The 27,563-nt window shown below is 45.1% G+C and overlaps 1 protein-coding gene across 1 annotated transcript in view; it reads left to right on the plus strand.

Annotated features, from left to right (window-relative positions):
* Positions 1 to 4,248: 4,248 nt before the first annotated feature.
* Positions 4,249 to 27,563, plus strand: part of LOC137545457 (ras-related protein Rab-30) — a 158,287-nt gene continuing 134,972 nt past the window's right edge. The window contains exon 1 of the mRNA XM_068266704.1: positions 4,249 to 4,413. The gene's annotated coding sequence lies outside the window, so the exon portion shown is untranslated. The remainder of the gene's footprint in view (positions 4,414 to 27,563) is intronic.

A 27,563-nucleotide genomic window follows, 5' to 3' on the forward strand; every position in this document is an offset into this window, starting at 1 on the left:
CTGATGTTTAACTCTTTAAAGGAAAACCTTGCTACGCTATAGCAGCATAGAGGGGTGATATAGCGGCTGGGAACGCGAAAAATCAGCCGCATTCCCAGCCTGTCGGCGGCTGTCGCCGAACCCAGAAGTAGCCGCCGGCGGGGACAGGACGATCGGAGCGGGGCTGCGAGGGCACCATCCAGCTTCGGGGGGCTGAGGGATGCCCCGTGTGAGTAAATGTCATTTTTTTTTCTGACTTAAGTTTTCCTTTAAGGCACAGAAAAAAAAAGAATACAGCATAGTTATTTGTGTGCTAGGCACTGTACATACACATGTCTATCTCATCATGCCACATGTCACCTCGGGTATCCTTTAACGTGTGTAGCAATTTTGGTGACAATAGCATGACTTGTCTAATGCTGCGTACACACTTGCGATAACTATCGTTTGCAAGGAACGATAGTTACCAGACGAACGATATTGGAAAGATTGGAATGCAACGATGGGATGCAGCGATCATCATACACATTGTAACGATCGTTCTCGCGGAAAAGAACGATCAGAAGGAAATGTTGCGTACATATTTAGATAAAATTAAAAAAAACCCACTAACATGGGGTTACAATAGATACAAATATATGATTGTTAACTTGAAAACCAAGTTTAATTGAAATGAGCAATGTAACAATCTTTACGGCTGCGCTACAAAGAAAGTACTGAAGCTGGGCAGAATCCAACGCAGGCGCATTGGCCCTTGTAACGATCGTTCTCGGCCGATGTCTGTACACACTATAGTTTTCCAACGATTGTCGGTAGATACGATCCGTCAGGTTGGATATCTTCATCTTCCCGATGTCGTTCTTTTGTCGTTCGTGTTAATGATCGTTGGGTAAAGTTCTTTCCCCGATTGTCGGCGGAACGATCGTTAATGAGCTGTTTCAAACGACCGTAGTCGCCAGTGTGTACGCAGCATTAGTCATGACTGTCCACAAACCAACTGCAGAAAGCTGCTGTTTTTCACCTGTTGAGTTGATTAAAACAGCTCTTCCCAATTAATCAGGGTAATTGGGATGATTTAGAACAGCTTGGACTATTTGGAATGGCATAGAACTTTGGATTTTCCTACAGACTCTGACAGTTTGTAAAGGGAATAATTAATTTGTGTACTGGTCTGGACACTTTTTTTTCCCACAATAATGCCTCTTGTACATCATCTTATTGTCTTTTGGGAGACACCTCTGTGACTTGCTGGTTGAATAAAAGTAACTTTAAGGCAAAATTTGCAAGGGGTATGAATAATTATGGGCAGCACTGTATATGGGGAAATAGTGGCAGTACCTTTATATGAGGACATACCGTAGATATATGGGGGACACAATGGCAGTGCTTGTTATATGGGGGAAATAAATGTGGGGCATAGTGGCAGTGCTTGTTATATAGGGGACATAGTGGCAGCGCTTGTTATATGGGGGACATAGTGGCAGCACTTGTTATATGGGGGGCATAGTGGCAGCGCTTGTTATATTGGGGGCATAGTGGCCGCACTTGTTAAATGGGGGCATAGTGCTAGTGCTTGTTATATGGGGACAAAGTGGCAGCGCTTGTTATATGGGGGACATAGTGGCCGCACTTGTTATATGGGGGCATAGTGGCAGCGCTTGTAATATGGGGACACAGTGACAGCGCTTGTTATATGGGGGACATAGTGGCAGCGCTTGTTATATGGGGGACATAGTGGCAGCGCTTGTTAGATGGGGGAGATAGTGGCAGCGCTTGTAATATGGGGACATAGTGACAGCACTTGTTATATGGGGGACATAGTGGCAGCACTTGTTATATGGGGGACAAAGTGGCAGCGCTTGTTATATGGGGGTCATAGTGGCAGTGTTTGTAATTTGGGGACATAGTGGCAGCGCTTGTTATATGGGGGACATAGTGGCAGAACTTGTTATTATGGCGACAACGTGGCAGCACTTGTTGTATGGGGATATACTGGCAGCACTTTTTAAATGGGGACATACCAGTACTGGCAGTACTTGTTCTATGGGGACATAGTGGCAGCACTTGTTATATAAGGACATATTATTATTTATTGTATTTATAAAGCGCCTACATATTACGCAGCGCTGGACAATAAATATACACAATGATACAAGAATGACAGACATAACAAGGTTATACAACATAGAACAAAGTTATACATGCAAATTGTACAAAATACATGATTATGCGATATGGGCTGGTTAGGTAGGCCTAGTAATACAAGTACAGGCTGTCATAGGACAGGAGCACACGATCCTGTAGATTACACTAGGGAAGGGAGGACCCTGCCAGAGGCTTACAATCTAAAGGGGTGGGGTGGAAACACTAGGGGGGGGAGACATAGTGGCAGCACTTGTTATATGGGGACATAGTGGCAGCACTTGTTATGTGGGGACATAGTGGCAGCGCTTGTTATATGGGGACATACTGGCATTGCTTGTTATATTGGGACATGGTGGCAGCACTTGTTATATGAGGACATAGCAGCAGCCAGAGCCGGGACAAGGTCCTCCGGCACCCAAGGCTGAGACACCAAAGTGCGCCCCTCCAACCCTGCCACCCCAGCCATCACACACTGATTGCTATTAGACTAAGAGGCGCCACAGGGTCCACAACCTCCCCAACACCTTAATATGTAGTTATCTGGCTTGCAGTCACTGCCATGTATCCCCTTTTCTTATTTCTTTCTGCTTCAAACACAATTAGGAATGACAGCTGAATGAATTCTGCGCCCCCTCTTACACTGCTCCCTGAGGCTGGAGCCTCTCCAGCCTATGCCTCGGCCCGGCCCTGGCAGCAGCACTTGTTATATGGGGACATAGTGGCAGCGCTTGTTATATGGGGACATACTGGCAGTACTTGTTATATTGGGACATGGTGGCAGCACTTGTTATATGAGGACATAGCAGCAGCACTTGTTATATGGGGACATAGTGGCAGCACTTGTTATATGGGGACATACTGGTAGTACTTGTTATATTGGGACATGATGGCAGCACTTGTTATATGAGGACATAGCAGCAGCACTTGTTATATGGGGACATAGTGGCAGCGCTTGTTATATGGGGACATACTGGCAGTACTTGTTATATTGGGACATAGTGGCAGCACTTGTTATATGAGGACATAACATCAGCATTTGTTATATGGGGACATAGTGGAACCACCTGTTATATGAGGGACATATTGGCAGTACTTGTTATATTGGGACATAGTGGCAGCATTTGTTATTCGAGAACATAGCAGCAGCACTTGTTATATGGGGACATAATGGCAGCGCTTGCTATATGGGGGACATATTGGCAGTACTTGTTATATGGGGACATGGTGGCAGCACTTGTTATATGGGGACATAGTGGCAGCGCTTGTTATATGGGGGACATATTGGCAGTACTTGTTATATGGGGACATGGTGGCAACACTTGTTATATGGGGACATAGTGGCAGCGCTTGCTATATGGGGGACATATTGGCAGTACTTGTTATATGGGGACATACTGGCATTACTTGTTATATTGGGACATAGTGGCAGCACTTGTTATATGAGGACATAGCAGCAGCACTTGTTATATGGGGACATAGTGGCATTACTTGTTATATGGGGATATAGTGCCAGCACTTGTTATATGGGGGGGGGGGGGGGGGGCATAGTGGCAGTGCTTCTTATATGGGGGACATAGTGGCAGCGCTTATATGCAGTACATAGTGTCAAGACTAGTTATATGGGGGGCGCAGAAGCAGTGCTTGTTATATGAATATATTATTTGCTAGGTTTTCCCTTTAATATATTGATGCTAATTAGTAATGCTGCCTTGTGCCCTATTGATCCACTTTGCAGGGCAGTTGTTCAGTTGCCTTTTCATCCTCTTATCTCATCTCCCCCTCCCCATATATATATATATATATAAATGTTATTTCAGGCTCTCCCTGCTCAGCCCCAGCCAGCTCTGAGAACCACATCGCATTTTTCTCATTTATGACACATTAGATACATTCTTTCCTGCAGGGAGTATAGAAACTTCTCAGCCTTTCCCTTCTCCCTCCCATCCCCATCTGTCCTCCTCCTCCTCCTGCAGCCTCCGCTCTTAGCTCCTCCCCGGCACTTGTAGTCCAGCGCCCCCCAGAGCTGCCTTATCCCTATGCAGGGAGACACTACATCTCCCACAACCCCCTGCGCTAGGCATCTCCCTGTGCCCGTCTATTGGCCTTCTGTCCTGAGGAATGATGTCATGATAAGAAGAGCAGCAGGGAGAACTCCAGTGGCTTTTTTTTTATTGTGCATGGATCCTTTGCAGAGGACGCCTACTGCTGCCTGGATCCATCCTCACCCCACTGATGAGCTGCTGATCACAGCTGCACACACCCTATTCTATTGTATGCACCCTTCTCAAGGTGAGCACCCCCTGTCTGCCTAGGATCAGCAGCCACATTCCTCCTATGCCTCTATATATAGTATTATTATGATTATTTTCAGTGCATGCATCAGTGCAAAGTTGCAATGGCAATCTGTTTGTAGCAGAGATCCTTGTATGGCTGAAGATGGCTTTGGCAACTTAGCAGTAGCAGTCATCTGGCTGGTCCCTCTGCAATGCTGTGGATGTGTAGTGTGTGTGCTGCCTGTGTGTATCTTGTCATAGATAGAGGGTGTCTGATTGCCTAGCCCTGCCTGCAGATACCCACATTGGGGAACATCTGGCTATCCTGAGGCTGCCCTGAATTCTGCAGGGAATGTGGTTTATTCCCAGCTCTCTAACTGGCTTGTGTGTTGGAGATGCCAAGATTGGGCTCTGAATAATCATAATGCTGATAATAATATTATAGTGAAGGTGTCTGGTTGTCGTTTCTGATGGTCCCTTTAATGAAGTCAGAATCAAAGGTTGCTATTGGTAATGGGATTCATAGTAATCCCTTATCGTAGCCCTTATGATGGCTACTATGAGCATAGTATTGTGGTATCAAATGGTTACCGTAGTGATTATTATTTTTGTACATGGCCATTTATTGACAGTCAATATAGGATACATACTATATTATTTTGTCATTTTTGTAGTTTAGATTTTAGGAGGCTTTTTAAATAATAAAAATGTGATTTATTTTTATTATTATTAATATTACTACAATGCCTATTTGTTTATTTATCAATATTGTGTTACACATCCCTGTACCTCCAATAAGGGGTGTGGACTGCAAACTTGAGACCATAGCAGTGACAAAAACATGAGAAAGGGGGAGAGGAGTTTCTTGACCAACAGAGCTTACAATCTTATTTTAGCATAGGCCATGAGGATAGTGTTGTGGTTTCAAATTGTTACCGTAGTGAACATTGTTTTTCGACATGGCCATTTATTGACAAAGTCCGTATAGGATACATACTATATTATTTTGTCATTTTTCTAGTTCGGATTTTAGGAGGCTTCTTAAATAATACAAATATTTGTATTATTGTTATTATTATGGCTACAACTCCTATCCATTGATTTTTCAAGTGTTACTGTGTTACGCATCGCTGTACTGTACCTCCAATAAGGGGTGTGGACTGCAAACTTGAGATCATAACCAGTGTCAAAAACATGAAAGGAGTTTCCTGACCAACAGAGCTTACAATTATTTTAGTATAGGCCTTGAGGATAGTATTGTGTTTTCAATTTGTTACCATAGTAATTGCTATTTACGTACCTGGGCATTTATTGACAGTCCATATAGGATACATACTATATTGTTTTGTCATTTTTCTAGTTCAGATTTTTAAATAATAAAAAGACGTGCTTTATTAATATTGTTATTATGACTTCAACTCCAATCCATTTATTTATCAAGTGTTACTGTGTTACCCAATTCTGTACCTACAAGGTTGTGGACGACAAACTTTAGACCATAGCAGTGACAAGAACATGACAGAGGAATAGTGATTATTATGTATGTACATGGCCAATTATTGACAAAGTCTGTTTAGGACACATACTATATTATTTTGTCATTTTTCTAGTTAAGATTTTAGGAGGCTTTTTAAATTATAAAAATATGAGTTTTAATATTACTATTATTATGACTTCAACTCCTATTGATTGATTTATCAAGTGGTGCTGTGTTACGTATCACTGTACCTCCAATAAGGGGTGTGGACTGCAAACTTGAGGCCATAAGAATGACAAAAACATGAGAGAGTATGGAGAGGAGTTTCCTGACCAACAGAGCTTACAATCTTATTTTACTATAGGCCATGAGGATAGTATTGTGGTTTCAAACTGTTACTAAACCGTTCTTATTATTGCTGCTGTGACTTTAGTATCGTTGGTTAAATGATTACCGTAGTGATCATTTATTTATAGAGTGATTTATTTATATAATGCTGTGCAATGTCTGCCTCGGATGAATACGGTATTACGTTATTTTTCCCAGTCAGTTTTCTCAATAGGAGCATCTAAATAATTATAAAAAGTGTATATTTTATCATCATTATCCATTTATTTAAAAAGTGTTGTTTTACCTGGCACTGTACATTGGATAACGGGTGTGGATTGCAAACTAAAGACCAAATACATGACAGAGGAGAGGAGCTTCCTGGCCGGAAGAGCTTGCGATCTATTTTAGTTTCTATGCTATCTCCCATGGGACCCTCTTGTCCTTTAGCTTGGTCAACTCCTCTCACTCCTACATCCAGGACTTCTCACGAGCATCACCTCTCCTTTGGAACTGTCTACCACTCTGTGTCCGTCTTGTTTCAAACCTGGAAACCTTCAAACGTACTCTCAAAACACACCTGTTTAGACAAGCCTATAATTTGCTGTAGGTAGAATTGGAGGCTCATGGTCTCATCCCTAATGTCTCCAACCCATTACCATCTTCTAGATTGTAAGCTTGCAAGGGCCGAGACCTCCTCCTAGTGTTTTTTTTATTTTGCTATAATGTATCATATGAACATGCACCATTATTGGTGATGTCTACACATCAACTATGTATTTAATTGTACTTGTATTGCTGGATGTCCTCCTGATTGTATAGTTTTGAACGTCTACGCTCCCCACTATTTGTTTTGTACTATGTACAGTGCTACGGAAGATGTTGCCGCTGTATAAATAAAAAAACAATAATAATTATGCCATAATGGGCTTGAAGTGCCCATTGATCTATAGTGTCAGGTCCTTGGCTTTGGATAGGACTGTAATGTGTAGGTGTAAGTAGGTGGCATGGGAAAGGGTATAACTTGTTTGTTAGGCTTTTTAAAGGCCTGGCTGGCAGATGTCTCGGACTTCGAGCTCTACCCAGGAACAATTAGTCTCCTGGAAATACTCCTGAATTGTCTGGTATGACCATGGATGTAGTAAACTCCATCTATCCCAGGGCATTAAACTCATCACTGTTATGGAACATCTGTGGTGAGAGGCAGATGGAGGCAGCCCTCTCTAGGATTCTCCACAAATGTTATTGCTTGGCTGTCCTTATCATCTTCAGTATCTGAAGCCAATAGTAGAGACATCAGACCACAGCTGCAAGAGGCTCCGCGAGGCAGGTAGAATAAAATTTCCATTTTTTTTGCCCAAATCTTAAGACTTACTCTACTGGTTGTCGACAAATCTGGCTCTTACAAATTTTCTTTTTTGCTCCTGTATTGGACAAACTAGTTGTAGAATTCCATATTACTTTGTCCACCACAGCTTCAGACATTTGATGGACTCAAAATCATTGCTGGAAATTGTCTTATCAATCAACTTAATGTCTTTATAATGTATAGGGGGGTTTTCTTCTGTGATTCTTGTAAGGGCCAAGAATACCTAGTAGTAGGGAGAGACATGTAGCCCAATAGTGCAGTATCGTCAGGTATCAGGCGGATAAAGGTATATAGATATATACTCACAAAGGTGGGTTGCAGTTCCTGCAACCACTGCATGGGCCTGCAGGGAATTAACCATCCCCACTCGGTGCTCCAGGTCCTGCCGGATACTGGAGGGTCGCTCTCCTGAAGTACGATAGGCTTTCCAGAAAACCTGCAAAGCTATTACTTCCAAAGGAGGTCTGACTGGTATTAGGTAGGATGGAGGCACCCGACGTGTGTTCCATTTTAGTGTGTTAAAATGTAAATAAAAACTAAAAAGAGGGAATCACTTACCTCTCAAGAAAATATAGATGCAAGTTCAACTGGAAAAATGTTTATTCAAAATCTGACAACACGTTTCACAGGTCGTGGCCCGCTTCCTCAGGTCAATACAAAATGCCTTGATAGGATAGGGGATAGGGTGTAGGCACCTAGTTGTACTGATGTCTATATCTTCGCCTCCATCCTACACATTATCTTCATACTGTAGTCATCTCTGTCTTCTTCCCCAGTCAAAACAAAGGTGACTAATTCGGCCCTGGTGGAATTTTTTTTGCCAAATGCTTTGTCTCTGTGTGCAGTGAGAAGGCTGTTTCTCGGTTTCTGCTGCTGTCACAAACAACACAGAGCCCCATCAGAAGCCTCAGGCTCCCATTGGTTTGCACACAACCAATGGGAATCCTACCTGAGCACCAAGGAGGATTTTTGTTGGTCCACTATTCAATGAACCAGGGAGAATTCTCCCTGGAGAAGGACGATTCCCATTGGTCTATTGCAAACCAATCAGAACTTCTGCTAAGGCTCTGGGAGCTAAATACCGGTATTTCTTCTGTACTGGGACTTGAATGGACAGCGGCAGTAGTGGCGGAGGGCCTGCATGGACGGCGGTAGGTGAGTATTTTTCCAAACGCGGCAAGCAGCCTAGTGAGAATGGACAATGTTCTGTCGCCATCTGCTTTGTCTGTACAGGACTCAAACTGAATGGAACCGAATGGAATGATGTGAATGGATGCTATTGCTTTGCATAAGATTTGTTTGCATCCATGCTGACCCATTCAGATCAGTTCTGGTAGTGTTAACCCAGCCTAAAGTGCTGGTGCCTAATGTGGAATCTGCCTCTGCTGTTTCGATCAGAACACTTGAACATGGGGAGTGACCTAAAGCCAATCCCCAGACACAGATCTAACTTAAGGTATCTTCTAATAGTTTAGTGATCAAAGTGCTTAAAGTGTACCTGAGATAAAAATAAAAAAAATTATACATACCTGGGGCCACCCATCTCACGGCTAATCAGTCCCTTACTGTCCTCCTCCACTGCATGGATCTTCCGCTGTGGGTCCCGGTAATTTGGCCAGTCTGGGAGTGTTCTGCACCCTAAACACTACCGGCGACTGGAGCGGTGCGCGGCCACGCGGTGTCTGCGCATGTGCATTAGAGTGGATCCAATTGGGCTTAGCTATTTCCGCCTGAGCCCAAATGAAAGCCGCAACTGTGCCTGCACGAGGCTCTCACAGGATTGTTATGATCCTGAAGCCCGGCAGGATCTTCCGCAGCTGACAGCATCGGAACGGAGGGACTAAGGAGGAGGGGAAAGCCTCATTAGGGTCCAGAGGCTTCCCCCTCCCAAGGTAAGTACCCCCAGGGGCTTTTTTTTTTCTTACACATCCTCTTTAACCACTTAACGGCCAGCCAACGCCGATAGGCGGCGGCTGATCGCATGTGGGTTTCTAGTTTCCTGTCAGTTCACGGCGCGGGGCTCCGTGAACAGCCTGCGAGCCTCTGATCGCGGCTCACAGGCTAAATGTAAAAACCCGGGGAAGTAATCCCCGGTGTTTACGTTGTACGACGCTGCTGTCACAGCAGCGCCGTAAAGGAGATCGGCGATCCCCGGCATCTGATTGCCCGGGGATCGCCACCGTCTGATAGGCTGAAGCCTATCTGAGGCGGTACACGACGGATCACTGTCCTGTACCGCCTGTAGTGAGGAGGGGAGGGAGGGAAGGAGAGTGGGGGGCATAGCGCTGCGGAGGGGGGCTTTGAGGAGCCCCCCCCCCCACTAGGCACAAGGCAGCGGCGGCGATCAGACCCCCCCCCCAGCAGGACATCCCCCTAGTGGGAAAAAAAGGGGGGAAGTCTGATCGCCCTGCCTGCCACACGAGCTGAAGAGCCCACGCAGCACAGATCATTGAAAATATAGCCGGTCCTTAAGTGGTTAAAGAGACTCTGTATTAAAAAAATGACCCCTGGGGGGTACTTACCTCGGGAGGGGGAAGCCTCTGGATCCTAACCAGGCTTCCCCCGTCCTCCTGTGTCCCGGCAATCTCCTGCTGCAGCCCCCCAAAGTGCTGCGATGTAAATATTTACCTTCCGGGATCCAGTGCAGGCGCTTCAGGTAAGGTAGAAATAGCTGAACCCGATCGATCCGCTCTACTGCGCAGATGCGAGTCCTTTTGCGCCTGCACAGTAGAGCAGATACTATCGGACTCGGCTATTTCCACCTTACCTGAAGGAAGAGCCGCTAGAGTGCCTGCGCTAGATCCTGGAGAGGTAAATACTGTAAATCAAACCTTGTCAGGCTTGCTGGGGGAGGTTTCTGGGGAGCCAGCGCTGATTCCCTGCAGCTACAGGGATGGGGGAAGCCTCATTGGGACCCTGAGGCTTCCCCCTTCTAAGGTAAGTACCCCCAAGGGGACATTTTTTGAATACAGAGTCTCTTTTAAATGTTACCTTTTTCGGAGTGACACTTCGGCAAGCAGCTAAAAATGTTTTCTTTAAATTTTGATCACATGACCAGAAGTTGCTTAGCACAGAGATTGAGTTTGAGGTTCTTTAAGTGGGCCAGCTACTGCTTGGATTGCACCATCTCACTGGATCAGATTACAAAGGGAGGGAGCACAGACTGAATCTTTTTGAGAAGTTTGCAGCTTGTAGCACTGACAGTCTGTCGTACAGGAAGGGGGCAGTGTCTATGCTCCTGACCAGATATTCTACAAGTGATTTATTTAACCACTTGAGGTCCCTAGGCTTACACCCCCCCTAGTGACCAGGCCATTTTTCACAATAGAGGGCTGTGCAGTTTTGTCAGCGTGCTGCACAGCACTACAACTCAGCACACAAATTCATTTTTCCTCCTTTTATTGTCCTTAATAAGGCACTCTTTTGGAGGATTCTGATCGCTGCTGCGATCCTTTTTTTTTTTTTTTTATTTAAAAAAGGGAGGCTTTTACCTCCCTCCTTCCTCCCTCTCCAACCCTCCCTCCTGTGCCGTCCTAAATCGCCATAGGACGGCCTCTCATAGGCATCAGCCTATGAGAGGCCACGCACCAGGAGCCGCTCTGAGGGACAGCCCAGTGTCCCTGGTACAGCGCTGCAGGGAACGATCATGCAACGTTCCCTGTTACACTGCAGCTCCAGTACTTGACAGCAATCCGCGTTAGGCGGTCCTGGGGCTGCCGCCGCGGTCACGCCCGTCGGCGTGACGTTATCGTTAGATCGTTAAAAACAGTTTTTCAAAAAAGGTTCTGTACAGAAAACTATTATTTATCTAACCCTTTTGTGTCTTGGAATTCATTACACATTTTATGAATCATGCGACTTTTGTCACTGTCATTACCAATTCTGTATTTTGTATCGATTCTGTATTTTGTCACCAATTATGTATCTTGTATATTGGTGTATAGCATTGTCTGTATTATTTTGTACCCCATGTTCGTTTCTTACTTTGTACAGTGCCACAGAATATGTTGGCGCTTTATAAATCAATATTAAAAATAATAAAGAGAAAACAAGCTCTCCAACTATTTTTGAACAGAGTAGAGCTTTAAAAGGTGTTCTGTACTGAGGATCAGTGCTACAGGCAAGAAGCTATGTCAGGTCAGTAATGGTGACTTTAACATTTTTGCTTGTCAGGTGTAGCGTGATTGATGAAGGCAGGTGAGTGATGGAGGGATGTGTTATTGAGTAGCTGTACAGAGCAGAATGTAAAGGGTGCACAACGGCTAGGATGGTAGTGGCTGGGTGGTTACCCTGGCGATGGCAAATGGGGCAAGTGTGTACAGGTCCGTTTAGTGCTGGGCCACATAGACAGAGACAGAGAGGAGAAGCTGAGTGTGGCCATTGGTTATCATTCTTTGCATTTGCATATTAGTACATCAGGTATTACTAGCGTTGAAGGGGCACCGGCCAATAACCCATCAGCACTACATGCATTACCAAGTTAACCATAGCAATGCATGCGTTAACCTGGTAACGCGCATGGGGTTAATTGGTTATTCTCAATGTGCTTAAAGGATACCCGAAGTGACATGTGACATGATGAGGTAAACATGTGTATGTACAATGCCCAGCACACAAATAACTATGCTGTGTTCCTTTTTTTCTTTCTCTGCCTGATAGAGTTAAATATCAGGTATGTAAGTGGCTGACTCAGTCCTGACTCAGACAGGAAGTGACTACAATGTGACCCTCACTGATAAGAAATTCCCCTTTTTACCTCTTTCTTGCTCTCAGAAACCATTTTCTGCTAGGAAAGGGTTTTATATTTGGAATCACACTGTAGTCACTTCCTGTCCGAGTCAGGACTGAGTCAGCCAATTACATACCTGATATTTAACTCTTACAGGCAAAGAAAGAAAAAACGAACACAGCAAAGTTATTTGTGTGCTAGGCACTGTACATACACATGTCTATCTCATCATGTCACATGTCACTTCGGGTATCCTTTAAACTGGTAAAATTGCTGTGCGCTCCTTGGGCATGGTACACGCTACCATTGTTTACCGCATCAGGCCCAATATTTGAAATATACACAGATGATTTCATAAGGATTTCCCCTTTTTTTTAAAGAAAGTAGAGATAAGCTTTTACTGCACAGACATGGCCATACTTGTGCAGGCATAGTATGGCTGCACTCGTACCTGAAGAGGAGCAGAGCCCCGATACTCCTGGCGACAAGCCCTGTGAGCAGCTCTGTGTCAGAAGAGGAGTATAGCCCCGATGTTAAAGAGGACCTGTAACTAAAATAACCCCCCTTCCCTCAGGGGATATTTACCTAGGAGGGCTCCCCCTCTGGAGCCCCCATCCTCCTCACCCTCCAGGATCCGGCGATGGTAGCCCCTGAACACAGGAGACGTAAATATTTACCTACCACGATCCAGGCGCAGTAGCGGCTTTCTAATCGAGCTCAGGTGGAAATAGCCGAGCCTGATCGGGTCCGCTCAACTGCGCAGGTGCAGACAACTCATGTCTGCGCAGTAGAATGGGCCCCATCGAGCTCGGCTATTTCTGTCTGAGCCCGATCGGAAAGCCGCTACTGCGCCTGTGCTGGATCGTGGTAGGTAAGTATTGCAGGCGTTACTTCGCCACTGCCGGTGTCCATTGTTGGCTGTGGTCTCAGGCAAGCCAGCACTGCATCCCTGAGGCTTAGGAGGATTGGGAAAGCCTCATTGGGATCCAGAGCGGGAACCCACTGAGGTAAGTAAGCCCCGGTGTGGGGGGGGGTTAGTTACAGATCCTCTTTAAGCAGGGTCCTGAGGAGCAATGGCAGGAACAAGGAGGGCTTGAGAAGCCTTTATAGGATCCAGAGGCTGCACTCTTCTTCGGTAATATGTAGTACTTTCTGAACCCAAGTTTCAGTTCTCTGATGAAGCAGCGGGTCAGCAGGGTACACCTGTGGCTCTCCCTAGGATCCCTGGCAAAGACCGAGCACATATGGGTACTGTGCATCACGTCAAAGCCTCAGGCCCCTCATCTGTGGCGCCCCACATGGCTGGGTGTTTCTCCAAAGTCAAACGATCTTCTTGCTGTCAGTGTTAGAGGTTATCTCAGCAATATCGTTTGTATTTTCAACAGCAGGGAAGTTTTTTAATTGGCTGTTTGTGCTGCATATCCAGCACATTGCCATTAACATAGCTATTAGGTTAGGAACTTGCTGACGGAGATGATCTGTGGTGTCTGGGTAGCTGCAGTCCTGGGGGGGAAGAGGAGGGGCTTTAACAAGTGACGGTCCTCTCAGGGCATAAATCATTCCAGTCTGTACAAGCTTACTAAATAATAGTGTCAAAAATAAACCCACGGCAACTAAGCAAATTTAGCTCATCTGCAGTCATGTCAATGAAAGGTTCTGATTGGCCAAGAAGGCGGATAGCACTTAGTGCCTTGCTTTTTTTCACCAAGTGCACCCGAGGCCAGCTGCCTTCCCCCAAATACTTACCAAAGAAAAAGGGAGGATCTGGATCATGCAGAGGCTTCTCACGTTCTCTTGGCCCCTACCATTGCCGCGTGGACCCCTGACACATATCCGATAAGAGCTTGTCGGATATGTTATGTGGCCACACTTCTCTACATGCATGCGTGTGGCTGCATTGCCCCTGCATGGGTACGGCTTGTTATCTCTCCTCCCACATTCCTGCTACTCACTGATTGGCTGAGGGCAGTTCAGTGTGACAGGAGGCTGAGAAGGGAAACACACCTCACTTCTCTGCTCGCATGTGTTTACAAAGCAAGCTAGATATGACAGTGTACTTTCTAGGAGTAATAAAAAAAGAAAAAAAATAAGGGAGGAAATTACATCAGGATTGGCTTCAATCAGAGGCAGTAAAGATGGAAAATGCCTGAAACAGTTCTCTGTTTATTTACTATATATCATTCACTGAAATCAAAATGTTGACATTTTTACATACATATATTTATCTACTTATATATGTGTTTTTTTTCTGGGATATTATGCCTGTCCCTGATTCTTTAATGGACCACTATCGCAAATAATTGTAAAATGTAAAGTACATAGATATATAAAATGTATATTTTTCCCAGAGTAAAATGCACTATAAATGACTTGTTTCCTATGTTGCTGTCACTTACAGTAGGCAGTAAAAATGCTAACAGATCTGACATGTTTTGCACTAGTCCTTCTCCTCACGGAGGATTCTCAGTATTCCCTTTATTCTTTTCAAAAGCACTCCATGGAGAGGAAGGATCTATACAAAGATGTCAGCCAGCTTCCATACTCATGTTCACACTATTTTGACAGTTGAACTGAGAAACTGCAATTCTGTAAGTGCATTTGTAAAGGAAGAAATAATTGAGAATCCCCCTTGAGGAAATGGAATAGTCAGTTCCTCTCAGGCTGTTTCCACACAGCATGGAACACACAGAGCAGCTGTGTTGTCTCTGCACACCAACACACAGTATGACTCATTAGGAGGGTGGGACAAAAGAGGAAGAGTAGAGAGGGTAAACAGAACTGAAGCGACAATCAGAATATGAGCACAGTCTTCATCTGGCTAGACTAGAAAGAGGAAATGATTTACAAAATAAGAAACATTGACCTCACTGTTAGCAAACACATCTCCTTATGGATATAGCAATGGCTATGTAACTCATAAAATAAAGTATACTTTGGTGTCCGTGGGTGTACATGTATTTATGGCGCCAGGAAATTTGGCGTAGGGTAAAGCAACAAAATGGATCACCCTGCTCCTGCAAAGTCCTGGCGGTGTTAATTACCATTCCCCCTCCAGGCCGCCGTTGATTTTGGGGGTTTTCATAGTAATTTGTATTCCGTCTTTTGACCGTGCCCAAATTACTGACTGAGCAAAGCTATAGCCGTAATTCACATTACGGCCTATGGCGGCGCATGGTGCGCCCAAATTTCCAGCACCGTTCTTGCCTGACTGTGTCCGTGAGCCTTAGATTTGTATAAAGTACACTTTGGTGTACCTGGCTTACTAGTATTGGCAGCCTAAATGCTGAGCAACTGTGTATTATCCGTATAACCCTTGCTTGTCCATGTAACGTCTTTATCAACTACGGTGGAACCTTGGTTTGTGAGCATAATTTGCTACGGGGACATGCTTGTAATCAAAATCGCTCTTATATCAAAGCGAATTTCCCTCCAAGCATTAATGGAAACCCAGGTGATTTGTTCCACAATCCAAAACCAGTTATAGTAAAATAGTATGAAATAAAGTCGCTAAACCTCACCCCAGGTTGTTTTTTTGTGTAACTTGTCTATAAATCTTAAAGTTTAGCTAGTTTACACAGCGACTCTAGCTGCAAACAGCTTCAATAGTTTATGATTATTTATTCCTGTGATACAATGAGGGCAGCCATGTTCTGTTCGTCACAGGCTGAGGGCTGGAGATTCTATCAGCTTTTCTGTGTGTAATGTGACAAATTCAGTCCCCTCCCCTCTCCTCCTCCCTCCACCCCTCTGCCTCTGAAATCACTGGCTAGTAACCCCCTCCTCCTCCTGCCCAGACTGAGCTCCCATAAGCCACTCTAAAAAGCTGTGGGCGAGGCTTGTTTAGTTTATAGGGAATTACAGTATTAAAACAAAACAAAAAAAGTATTTGGCTCGAGGAATGCCCTATAAACTATATGAAAGGAACACAATTATCCAATGAGTAAAAGTTTATCTCGGATCCACTTTAACCAGGAGCTTATCCAGTGTAAGTCGCTTTTGCCTACTTTTGAGGATGTCATGGAAATGTGACTTTGCGTAGTCTCTGCACTTCAGCCTAAACTGTCATTAAGTTACATTATTTATGTTAATTAAAATAGATAGGTAATATAATCTCTTACCCACCCTGTTTTAAAAGAACTGGCAAAGGTTTGTGATTTCATAAGGGCAGCCATCTTTTTGGTTGAAAGAAGGTGACAGGGAGCATGAGAAACAGTTCCAACTGTCCTGTGTGCTGATCAACCCTCCCAGTTGCTAGGCAACGTGAATAACAACATAGGAAATCCCATCATGGTTTGCACAGCATCAGGGGGAAAAAGCCCGGGCAGTTTTCTTTGATGGGGCGGAGCTTAGCTAAAAATGCAGCTAAAAATGAGACTTCTATAAGAAAAACAAAGTTCTGATGCTGTGAAACTGTTAAAGAAACACCAAGCCTTTTCAGTTCTGCTGAGCAGATTTTTAGTCTGGAGGTTCACTTTAACCACAATCCTACAGTATCAAAGGGAGACGAACTATCGGCTCAGTTGTGACGAAGCGACGCTTGTATACTTTTTTTGCTTGTATATCAGGATGTTGCTTATATGTCAAATCAAAATTCTGCAAAAATGTTTACTTGTATTGCAAAGCGCTCTTAACTTTCAATCCAAGGTTATACTGTATTTATTTGCACTGTGTTAAGAGGGATCTTGTAATTTTGTAAATCAATAGTAAAAATATCAGCCTCCTCCCCCCCCCCCCCCCCCCCATGCAGTGCCTGCTCAGTGTGATTGGCTGAGCTGCGGCAGACTGCCATGTTTGATCCCGTCGGCCAATGTTTTTGGTTGGTTATGCCTGACACTGCAGGCTAGAGCAGAGCTATGCTGCTCGTGTGCTGACTGGTTTCAATTAGGAGTAAATTGCAAAGCTGTGGACAGAAGAATTACACGCTGCCGCCGCTTCAGGCCCATTTAAGACAAATATACAATGCCGGTCTCCTCCGCAGGGGTGAAATTCTATATGTAGCAAGAATTCAGCTCCTTCCAAGAAAACAAAGTTTCTTTTCTATTCTAAGCTCCATGGCTGAAAATGATTTTCCTGTGTGAATGAAACCCAAACATGCAGAGATGAGTGCTTAAAGGTTTACTCCGTATTAAATACAAAACTCCATAGAACATAAAGTGTATCGTCACCACAGAATGTGACCAGGGAAGAAAAGTAAAGTAAATACGGCTATGTGTGTGGGGCCCATCTTGCTACAGGGGGCTGATGGGGTAAACACCGGCACAGCACTTTTACCGTTGCATCGCATCCGGAAAATCGGCCGCTAAAGGGGAACTGTAGTGAAAATAACAAATAAAATTGCTTATTTTTTTACAATATTAATTTATAGGTTATTTAGTCAGTGTTTGCCTGTTGTAAAATCTTTCCTCTCCCTAATTTACATTCTGACATTTATCACTGGTGGTGACATCTTTAGTTCTGTCAGGTGATCTGTGCGGATTGTTCGTTACTGAGAGTTCTATGCACAGAGGGAGATGCTGCTTGCTTGGCAGTTGGTAAAAGCCGTTATTTCACACAATGTTTACAGACAGGAAACTCTCAGGACCGTGGACATGACATCACACTGTGGGAGGGGTTTCACCACAATATCAGCCATACAGACCCCCTGATGATCCATTTAAGAAATGGTATAGAATCACTCTACTCAAAGTGATATTGGCGTTATGGAAATTGGGCTTGACTTACTAAAGTTGGCAAAAAAGAATACAAAATTGAACATAAGCAATCAGCAAACCCAGACCTCAATAAGTTGTCAATGGAATACAGTTCTTGCTTGGGCCCTATCAGACCGTTAATAAGGACTACCTAGATTGAAAAAAGCCCCCTCTTAATTGGTCACACCCCAGTAGGTAAAATTCAACAAACTACGAGGAACCATTGTCTAAACTGGCTTGTAAATGACCTAATATGTTCCAAGTATAACACAGTCATGTGATTGGCTGAAATTCAGTTGCTGGTGAATCAATCCAGAACGCCTGATGCGCGTTTCGTGGCATTGAGTGCCGCATCCTCAGAGGCACAGAAGGAAGTTCCTATTCATAACATTTCAGCAGCCAAATAGAATACCGACTGGTGTGGTCATAAAAGTGTCACTGCCATCTAGAATTGCTCATTAAATGGTCCAAGTAAAAACAGTAAATAATATTCTGAAGATGTGGCCTCCTGTTGCAATAATATTATCCTCTCAGCAGGCTAGGAATGGGGTGGGGTTTTTGGTCACATGATCACAATCCTCCTGCATGATGACATATAGACAGAGGGACTGTATGAGTAGCCAACAGACAGCACCTGCATCACTTCAGGTTGGGAATGGGGTGGGGTTTTTCGGCTTAAGTAGCAGTGATTGGTTTGAGTGCCTCCGTGTACACTGTAATGTTCTGTAGAGGACTGGCAGTGCTGTGCTAATAATTAGAATATATAAAGCAATGGATGGGCCTCTTCACGCATTTTCTTCACTGTCATTTAGGGCTCTTTTTCACTATAAAACGTGATCGCAATCACGCTGTTTCAAGCTTATTTCCACAAATGCGATTGAGCTCAATCGCATCCAAAACACGGCAGGATGACGAGTGCACGTGGGACTAAATCGCAACCCAATTGGATCACACTAATGGAAATAGCCGTTTTACTATACCCTGCGTTTTGCGAAACGCCAGCCATTGGAATCAAATCGCAAAACGTGGAGTAGTGGAAAAGGGCCCTAAAAACGCTCCTGTCTTCTGGAGTCTTATAGGAGATTAAGTAACCCTTGATCATTTTATCCTCCCATTTTCTTGACATTTCCCGCAGTATGCTATAATGCTAGCACATGCTTTCTGATCAGATCTGTCATTGCATACATTTCTGTTTTAAGGGAGTTTCCTGTTTCGGTGACTATGATTTAGTGGTTTATAAATACCATTGAATAAACTTTTCTAAATATATTCTTGAATTGTTTTATTTCTGCATTTTTTTAGTAGCTTGTTTATTTATGTAATTGAAAAATGAAGTGTAGTAATCACCTCAACTTATTTACACTAAATGCATTGCGACACAAATTATAACATGAGCATAATGCAAACATTCCAGTATAATCTATATATATAATAGACTAAGTGCCTCAACCTTCAAACAAGAAGAAGAAGAAGTACTTTGCATGAGAAAATTTATGCGTGCTCAAACACCAAGTTTAAGGCCTCTTTTCCACGGACTGTTGAGCTGTGTGCTCAGCAAGCAGTTACCAGGCAGCAGTGAGCAGATACCAGGCAGCAACAAGCAGTTACCAGGCAGCAGCAAGCAGTTATCAGTCAGCAGTGAGCAGATACCAGGCAGCAACAAGCAGTTACCAGGCAGCAGTGAGCAGATACCAGGCAGCAGTGAGCAGATACCAGGCAGCAGTGAGCAGATACCAAGCAGCAGTGAGCAGATACCAAGCAGCAGTGAGCAGATACCAAGCAGCAGTGAGCAGATACCAAGCAGCAGTGAGCAGATACCAGGCAGCAACAAGCAGTTACCAGGCAGCAGCAAGCAGTTACCAGGCAGCAGCAAGCAGTTACCAGGCAGCAGCAAGCAGTTACCAGGCAGCAGCAAGCAGTTACCAGGCAGCAGCAAGCAGTTACCAGGCAGCAGCAAGCAGTTACCAGGCAGCAGCAAGCAGTTACCAGGCAGCAGCAAGCAGTTACCAGGCAGCAGCAAGCAGTTACCAGGCAGCAGCAAGCAGTTACCAGGCAGCAGCAAGCAGTTACCAGGCAGCAGCAAGCAGTTACCAGGCAGCAGCAAGCAGTTACCAGGCAGTAGCGAGCAGTTACCAGGCAGCAGCGAGCAGTTACCAGGCAGCAGCGAGCAGTTACCAGGCAGCAGCGAGCAGTTACCAGGCAGCAGTGAGCAGTTACCAGGCAGCAGTTGTGAGAGTTTGAGAGCCATTTCACTGCCTATTCACAGTCCATGGAAAAGAGGCCTTACCCTAGCAAGTCTGACATTGCAAATCTGGCCTAATTGGCTATTCATGAGGCAATGCTCATGCAAATGCATGCACAAACCAATACCGCAAAGCAGTCACCCTGCTACATGCTACATTAGCACTATCCGGCTTAGGCCTAGTGCACACCAGAGCGGTTCGGCTGCAGTTTGCGATCCGCTTGCGGGTGCGGATCTGCTAGGGTAATGTATTTCAATGGTCTGGTGCACACCAGAGCGGGAGGCGTTTTGCAGAAACGCATACTCCCGGGCTGCTGCAGATTTTGGATTGCGGATGCGTTTCTGCCTCAATGTTAAGTATAGGAAAAACGCAAACCGCTCTGAAAAACGGCACTTCAGAGCGGTTTGCCAGGCGTTTTTTGTTATAGTAGCTGTTCAGTAACAGCTTTACTGTAACAATACATGAAATCTACTACATCAAAACCGCTACACAAAACCGCAAAACGCTAGCTGAAACGCTGCAGAAAAATAAGAAAAAGCGTTTCAAAATCTGCTAGCATTTTGCGGATCTGCTAGCTGTTTTTGGTGTGCACCAGGCCTTAGTGCACACCAGAGCGGTTCGGCAGCGTTTTGCGATCCACTTGTGGCTGCGGATACGCTTGGGTAATGTATTTCAATGGGCTGGTGCACACCAGAGCGGGAGGCGTTTTGCTGAAACACATACTCCCGAGGTGAGGCATTTTTTGGATTGCGGAGGCGTTTCTGCCTCCAATGTAAAGTATAGGAAAAACGCAAACCGCTCTGAAAAACGGCAGTTCAGAGCGGTTTTGCAGGCGTTTTTGTTACAGAAGCTGTTCAGTAACAGCTTTACTGTAACAATATATGAAATGTACTACACCAAAAACGCTTTACAAAACCGCAAAATGCTAGGTGAAAGGCTACAGAAAAAATAAGAAAAAGCGTTTCAAAATCTGCTAGCATTTTGCGGATCTGCTAGCAGTTTTTGGTGTGCTCCAGGCCTCCAGGAGCGCCACGGGGAGGATTCCCAATGCCCCTTTTTATACAACTGGGGGGACCGCAGGGTCCCAGGCTCTCTCACTGCCTGGAAACCACAGCGGCACCCCGGAGGGGGAGGCTGGGTGGCGTGGACGACCCCCCCCCCCCCCCCAAGTGTGGCCAGCGCCGGGGAGAGCCGTCTGCACCCACCTCCCAATATTAAAAACAGGCACTTACCTTAACGTCCATTGCGTTCTGCTACATGCGCATTAATTTGGGGGCACCACATGAGAAAGGAGAGAAGCATGGGTCACCCCGAGCTTTAGAGCTCAGGGCTGGCTCACATACAGCACTCCAGAGGGGGGGGGAGGACAGGCGCACTCACTCCAGGGTTCACACCACCGGAGCAAGCCATCCACCACCTGCCTCCAAAGGATACAACTGCACAAAATGCTTTCCATGAGAAAATTAATGCGCATGTAGCAGAACCCAATGGACGTTAAGGTAAGTGGCTGTTTTTAATATTAGGAGGTGGGTGCGGACGGCTCTCCCCAGCGCTGGCCATGCTTGGGGGGGGGGGGGGTTTGGCTGCGCCACCCAGCCTCCCACTCCGGGGTGCCACTGTGGTTCCCAGGCAGCGAGAGAGCACTTTGCAGTATTGGTTTTTTGACCCTGCATAGTTTGGCATGCGAAAGCAAATGCATATTTGCATGAGCATTGCCTCATGAATAGCCAATTAGGCCAGATTTGCAAAGCCAGACTTGCTAGGGTTAAACTTGGTGTTTGAGCACGCATACATTTTCTCATGGAAAGCCTACTTCTTCTTGCTTCAAGGTTGAGGCACGTACTCTATTAGATAGATAGATGCGGCGTATGCTACGACGCGGGTTGGCTAGTCATAAATGTTTCTGTTGTAATAAATCTTATCTCAGTCAGCCTGGCCCTATTTTGTACTTTGCCGATGAGAGGGAAGTTTGTTATCTTCTCTCCCACATTTCTGCTCATCACTGATTGGCTGAGGGCAGTTCATTGTGACATGAGGCTGAGAAGCTCTGCAGAAACTGCTGCAATATTATCTATGATGTGGTCACATGTGTTTACAAAGCAAGCTAGATATGACGATGCAGTTTCTAGGAGAAAAACAGAGTAAGGGCTGGTGCACACCGAGCGGGTTTTTTGGCGTTTTTGCAGCTGCTTGCGGCTGCAGATACGCTTGGTCAATGTATCTCAATGGGGTGGTTCACACCAGAGCGGGAGGCGTTTTGCTGAGACGCATACTCCCGGGGTGAGGCATTTTTTGGATTGCGGAGGCGTTTCTGCCTCCAACGTAAAGTATAGGAAAAACGCAAACCGCTGTAAAAAACGGAAGTTCAGAGCGGTTTTGCAGGCGTTTTTGTTACAGAAGCTGTTCAGTAACCGCTTTACTGTAACAATATATGACATCTACTACACCAAAAACGCTTCCCAAAACCGCAAAATGCTAGCTGAAACGCTACAGAAAAATAAGAAAAAGCGTTTCAAAATCTGCTAGCATTTTGCGGATCTGCTAGCGTGTTTTGGTGTGCACCAGGCCTAAGGGAGGAAATTACATCAGGATTGGTTTCAGTCAGAGGTAGTAAAGATGAAAAATGCCTGGAACGGTTTTCTCTTTTTACTATATAAAATTCTCTGAACTCAAAATGTGGACAATACATATGTATTTATGTAAGTAGAACAAGTATTTATCTACTTACATATGTTTTTTTTTTTTCCTGGGATAGTATGGCTGTACCTACTGCTTTAAATCTCACTAATATTATAAATGTGAAAGTGTGAATGTTTGGATGTTTGTTACTCGATCACGCAACAATAGCTGTATGGATTTGAATGAAATTTGGCCCACACATAGTACATTACCTGGAATAACATATAGGATACTTTGTATCCACATAACCAGAAAGTGAGCGGAGACAAATACAAATTTCACTAGGAAAATGTAAACTGCAGCCATTAAACACTGTTAATGGCAGGGTTCTCAAACTTTGCACAGTTGGGGACTGGGATTCATATTCAGAAAAGTGGGTGGAGCCTACAAAAGCCAATCAAATTTCACCTATTGATTTGCAAGAGGAATATTTAATTGCTGCCATTCTTGCACTGTTGATGGCACAAGCCTCAAACCTGATACAGTTGGTCGTTGGGTGACTGGGGTTCAAACTCAGAAAATGGGGGTGGAGCCACAAACAGCCAATAAGATTTGTTTCATTGCAGTGCAAATTATTGATGCCAAAGACCGCAAAGCTCACACACTTGGGGCTCAATTCACTAAAGCATGCTGACAATTAGCACGACAGTGATAAGCCGATTTGCACGTGATATCATGTGCTAAGTATCATTATCACGTGTTGAGTATCATTATCATTTGAAGTCACTGCAGATCACGCGAACGGAATGTAGATCATGAATTATTACAGTATACAGTACATAATGCGACACGCGTTAAACTTTGCGCGCGCCGTATTACATTAACTCACATGTTAATGTAAGCACCATTGCTGATTTCATTACCAAACTCTAACTTCTGATCGTGCGAAGCGCCATAGTTTTCAATGGCATTCCGCACTGTATACAGTAATAATTCATGATCTACATTCCGTTTGCATGATCTGCAGTGACTGCATGTGATAATGATACTTAGCACGTGATAATGATATTTAGCACGTGATAATGATACTTAGCACATGATAATGATATTTAGCATGTGATAATGATGCTTAGCACGTGATAATGATGCGTTGCATGTGCAAAGCCTTTACACGTGATAACTGAGTTATCATGCTTTAGTGAATAGAGCCCTTGGTCATTGAGTAATTGAGTAATTGTGTGTTAGGGTTGGAAAAAGGAAAAAGTGGCTACAGCCACCACCAGCCAAATACATACCCGGGCAACGTTGGGCTATCAGCTAGTAACAAAATAAAAAGCAGTATCAGATTGGTAAGACTACCCTGTTAAATCAATATCAGAGTCATGTCATCCTCAAATGCCTATTTATGATTAGTTCTCTTTAGGTGGATCAGTTTTGTAGCCGTTTTTTATTCAGGAAATGGTTTTTGCTTTGCTTTTTGTGCTGCGCTCGTTCAGGAGAAGGGCTTTTTACAGTGAAGAACATACACAGGTCCGCTGGCAGCGCCTCCACATGAAATATTCCGAAGTAAACAGTACTGCACATTTGGCGAAGTGCTGAGTGTTTCCTCAGAGGGCCGGCAAAATCTGCAACCAATTAACCCCTGAAGGCTGCATTGTGGAGTAATCTCTCTGTGTCTGGCCATATGGTGGGAGGTATTCAGCCTAATGAACCTTCTAACCTTCTGTTCCAGAACACAGGAGCGTTCCTTTGTGTTCTGGAACTAGACCCCCCCTTATGCAATTTATATTACTGGGGATATTTTCTTTCTCATGGATGTATAACTGATCAGCAGGCCCCTCCCCTGTATGGTACAGGAAAGCTGCATCCAGGCTGTCAGCTACATTTCAAAAAAGAAGATAATATAGTAGATAAATTCTATACATACATGTGAACTACATGAATCTAGCGTGTGTACAGCATCACTTGACAGGCAGCCTGTCGGGCCAATCAAAGTGCGGGATCATGTCCTATGAAGCCACTGGACCCGACTGGGCTCATGGCGGGATGAGTGGTGCGGCCGCTATGTGGAAAGAGCGCTTGTAGGTTGCGAACGCACGCTACGCTGCACTACCGTGTATAGCATGCTCATAACTCGTGCTCCTCACATTAAGACCGAGCGAGCCGAGCAGTAATATACCTCTGACTTTCCTATGGGTGAAGAGATGTGCAGCAGACAGACCGAGCGAGCCGAGCAGTAATATACCTCTGACTTTCCTATGGGTGAAGAGATGTACTGCAGACAGACCGAGCAAGCCGAGCAGTTATGGTACCTCTGATTTTCCTATGAATGCAGAAATGTGCTGCAGACAGACCGAGCGAGCTGAGCAGTAATACACCTCTGATTTTCCTATGGATGCAGAGATGTGCTGCAGACAGACCGAGCGAGCAGTTATATACCTCTGACTTTCCTATGGATGTAGAGATGTGCTGCAGACCGACCAAGCCAGCCGAGCAGTAATATTCCTCTGACTTTCCTATGGATGCAGAGATGTGCAGCAGACAGACCGAGCGAGCCGAGCAGTAATATACCTCTGAGTTTCCCATGAATGCAGAGATGTGCTGCAGACAGTCCGAGTGAGCTGAACAGTAATATACCTCTGACTTTCCTATGGGTGAAGAGATGTGCTGCAGACAGACCGAGCGAGCCGAGCAGTAATACAGGTATACCTATGGATGCAGAGATGTGCAGCAGACAGACCGAGCGAGCCGAGCAGTAATATACCTCTGAGTTTCCTATGAATGTTGAGATGTGCTGCAGACAGACCGAGCGAGCTGAGCAGTAATATACCTCTGACTTTCCTATGGATGCAGAGCTGTACTGCAGACAGACCGAGCGAGCTGAGCAGTAATATACCTCTGGCTTTCCTATGAATGCAGAGCTGTGCAGCAGACAGACCGAGCGAGCCGAGCAGTAATATACCTCTGGCTTTCCTATGAATGCAGAGCTGTGCAGCAGACAGACCGAGCGAGCCGAGCAGTAATATACCTCTGGCTTTCCTATGAATGCAGAGCTGTGCAGCAGACAGACCGAGCGAGCCGAGCAGTAATATACCTCTGGCTTTCCTATGAATGCAGAGCTGTGCTGCAGACATACTGAGCGAGCCGAGCACTAATATATCTCTGACTTTCCTATGGATGCAGAGCTGTGCTGCAGACATACTGAGCGAGCCGAGCATTAATATACATCTGGCTTTCCTATGAATGCAGAGCTTTGCAGCAGACAGACCGAGCGAGACGAGCAGTAATATACCTCTGAGTTTCCCATGAATGCAGAGCTGTGCAGCAGACAGACCGAGCGAGCCGAGCAGTAATATACCTCTGAGTTTCCCATGAATGCAGAGCTGTGCAGCAGACAGACCGAGCGAGCCGAGCAGTGATATACCTCTGAGTTTCCTATGAATGCAGAGCTGTGCAGCAGACAGACCGAGCGAGCCGAGCAGTGATATACCTCTGAGTTTCCTATGAATGCAGAGCTGTGCAGCAGACAGACCGAGCGAGCCGAGCAGTGATATACCTCTGACTTTCCTATGAATGTAGAGCTGTGCAGCAGACAGACCGAGTGAGCCGAGCAGAGATATACCTCTGAGTTTCCTATGAATGCAGAGATGTGCTGCAGACAGACCGAGCGAGCCGAGCAGTAATATACCTCTGAGTTTCACATGAATGCAGAGCTGTGCAGCAGACAGACCGAGCGAGCCGAGCAGTAATATACCTCTGACTTTCCTATGAATACAGAGATGTGCTGCAGACAGACCGAGCGAGCCGAGCAGTAATATACCTCTGACTTTCCCATGAATGCAGAGCTGTGCAGCAGACAGACCGAGCGAGCCGAGCAGAGATATATGGCCTTCAGCTAAGCTACATCTCAGGGAGAATGCCAGAGCTAAGCAGAATATGTGCCACAGCATGCAGAGGACCGTAAGAGCCACATGGCACAAGTCTAAGATGTTCTTCCGTAGCTCTGTATTCGCTAAAGTGTCAGTATACTTATATTTCACTGTGAAAAGGCAATCCTGACATCAGAAATATCAGACGTTACCTTACAGTAGTTCTGGGCCAGGAGGAGCAGTACTGGTGCTGCGAAGGACTTGGAGGACGGCTTTTTGCTGAACACTGATGTGTAGTTACTGCCTGCCACCCGCAATGGATATGTTTTAAAGGAAATGGAAGGGGGCCACTAAAAAGCCTATGTGGGTTGCAGTGTGAACACCACTGGTGTAGCCATATATCACATTTACTCCATGATACTATTTCACAGAAGTGTTATTCCACTTGTATGTATCAGGTATATCTCCTACAGACATGAGGGTGTTTGGAAAACATCTGGAGTGGCCATTCCATAAAACTGTCAGAACTATGCGGGTTACGTAGACAGGGAAACGTTGCAGAGACACTTGTATGTATAGACAGAGTGAAGTGCTTAACCCTTTCGGGAACGGATGGCTTTAGCCCTTTAAAGTGTACCTGAGATGGATAATATGGGGTTATTTATGCTTACCTGGGGCTTTCTCCAGCCCCTTTGGGTACATTGGGTCCCTTGTCATCCTCTTCGGCCGCTCTGTTCTTTTAAAATCCCTCTTAGTAATCTGGCTGGCCGCGCTTTTTTGCGTATGCACGGCTCAGCCATGTGCGCACCCCTGTTGCGCTCCTGCAGCAGTAGCAGTAGTACT

The sequence above is a fragment of the Hyperolius riggenbachi genome, chromosome 2, assembly GCF_040937935.1.
Source record: "Hyperolius riggenbachi isolate aHypRig1 chromosome 2, aHypRig1.pri, whole genome shotgun sequence".
In the NCBI taxonomy this organism is placed as follows: Eukaryota; Metazoa; Chordata; class Amphibia; order Anura; family Hyperoliidae; genus Hyperolius; species Hyperolius riggenbachi.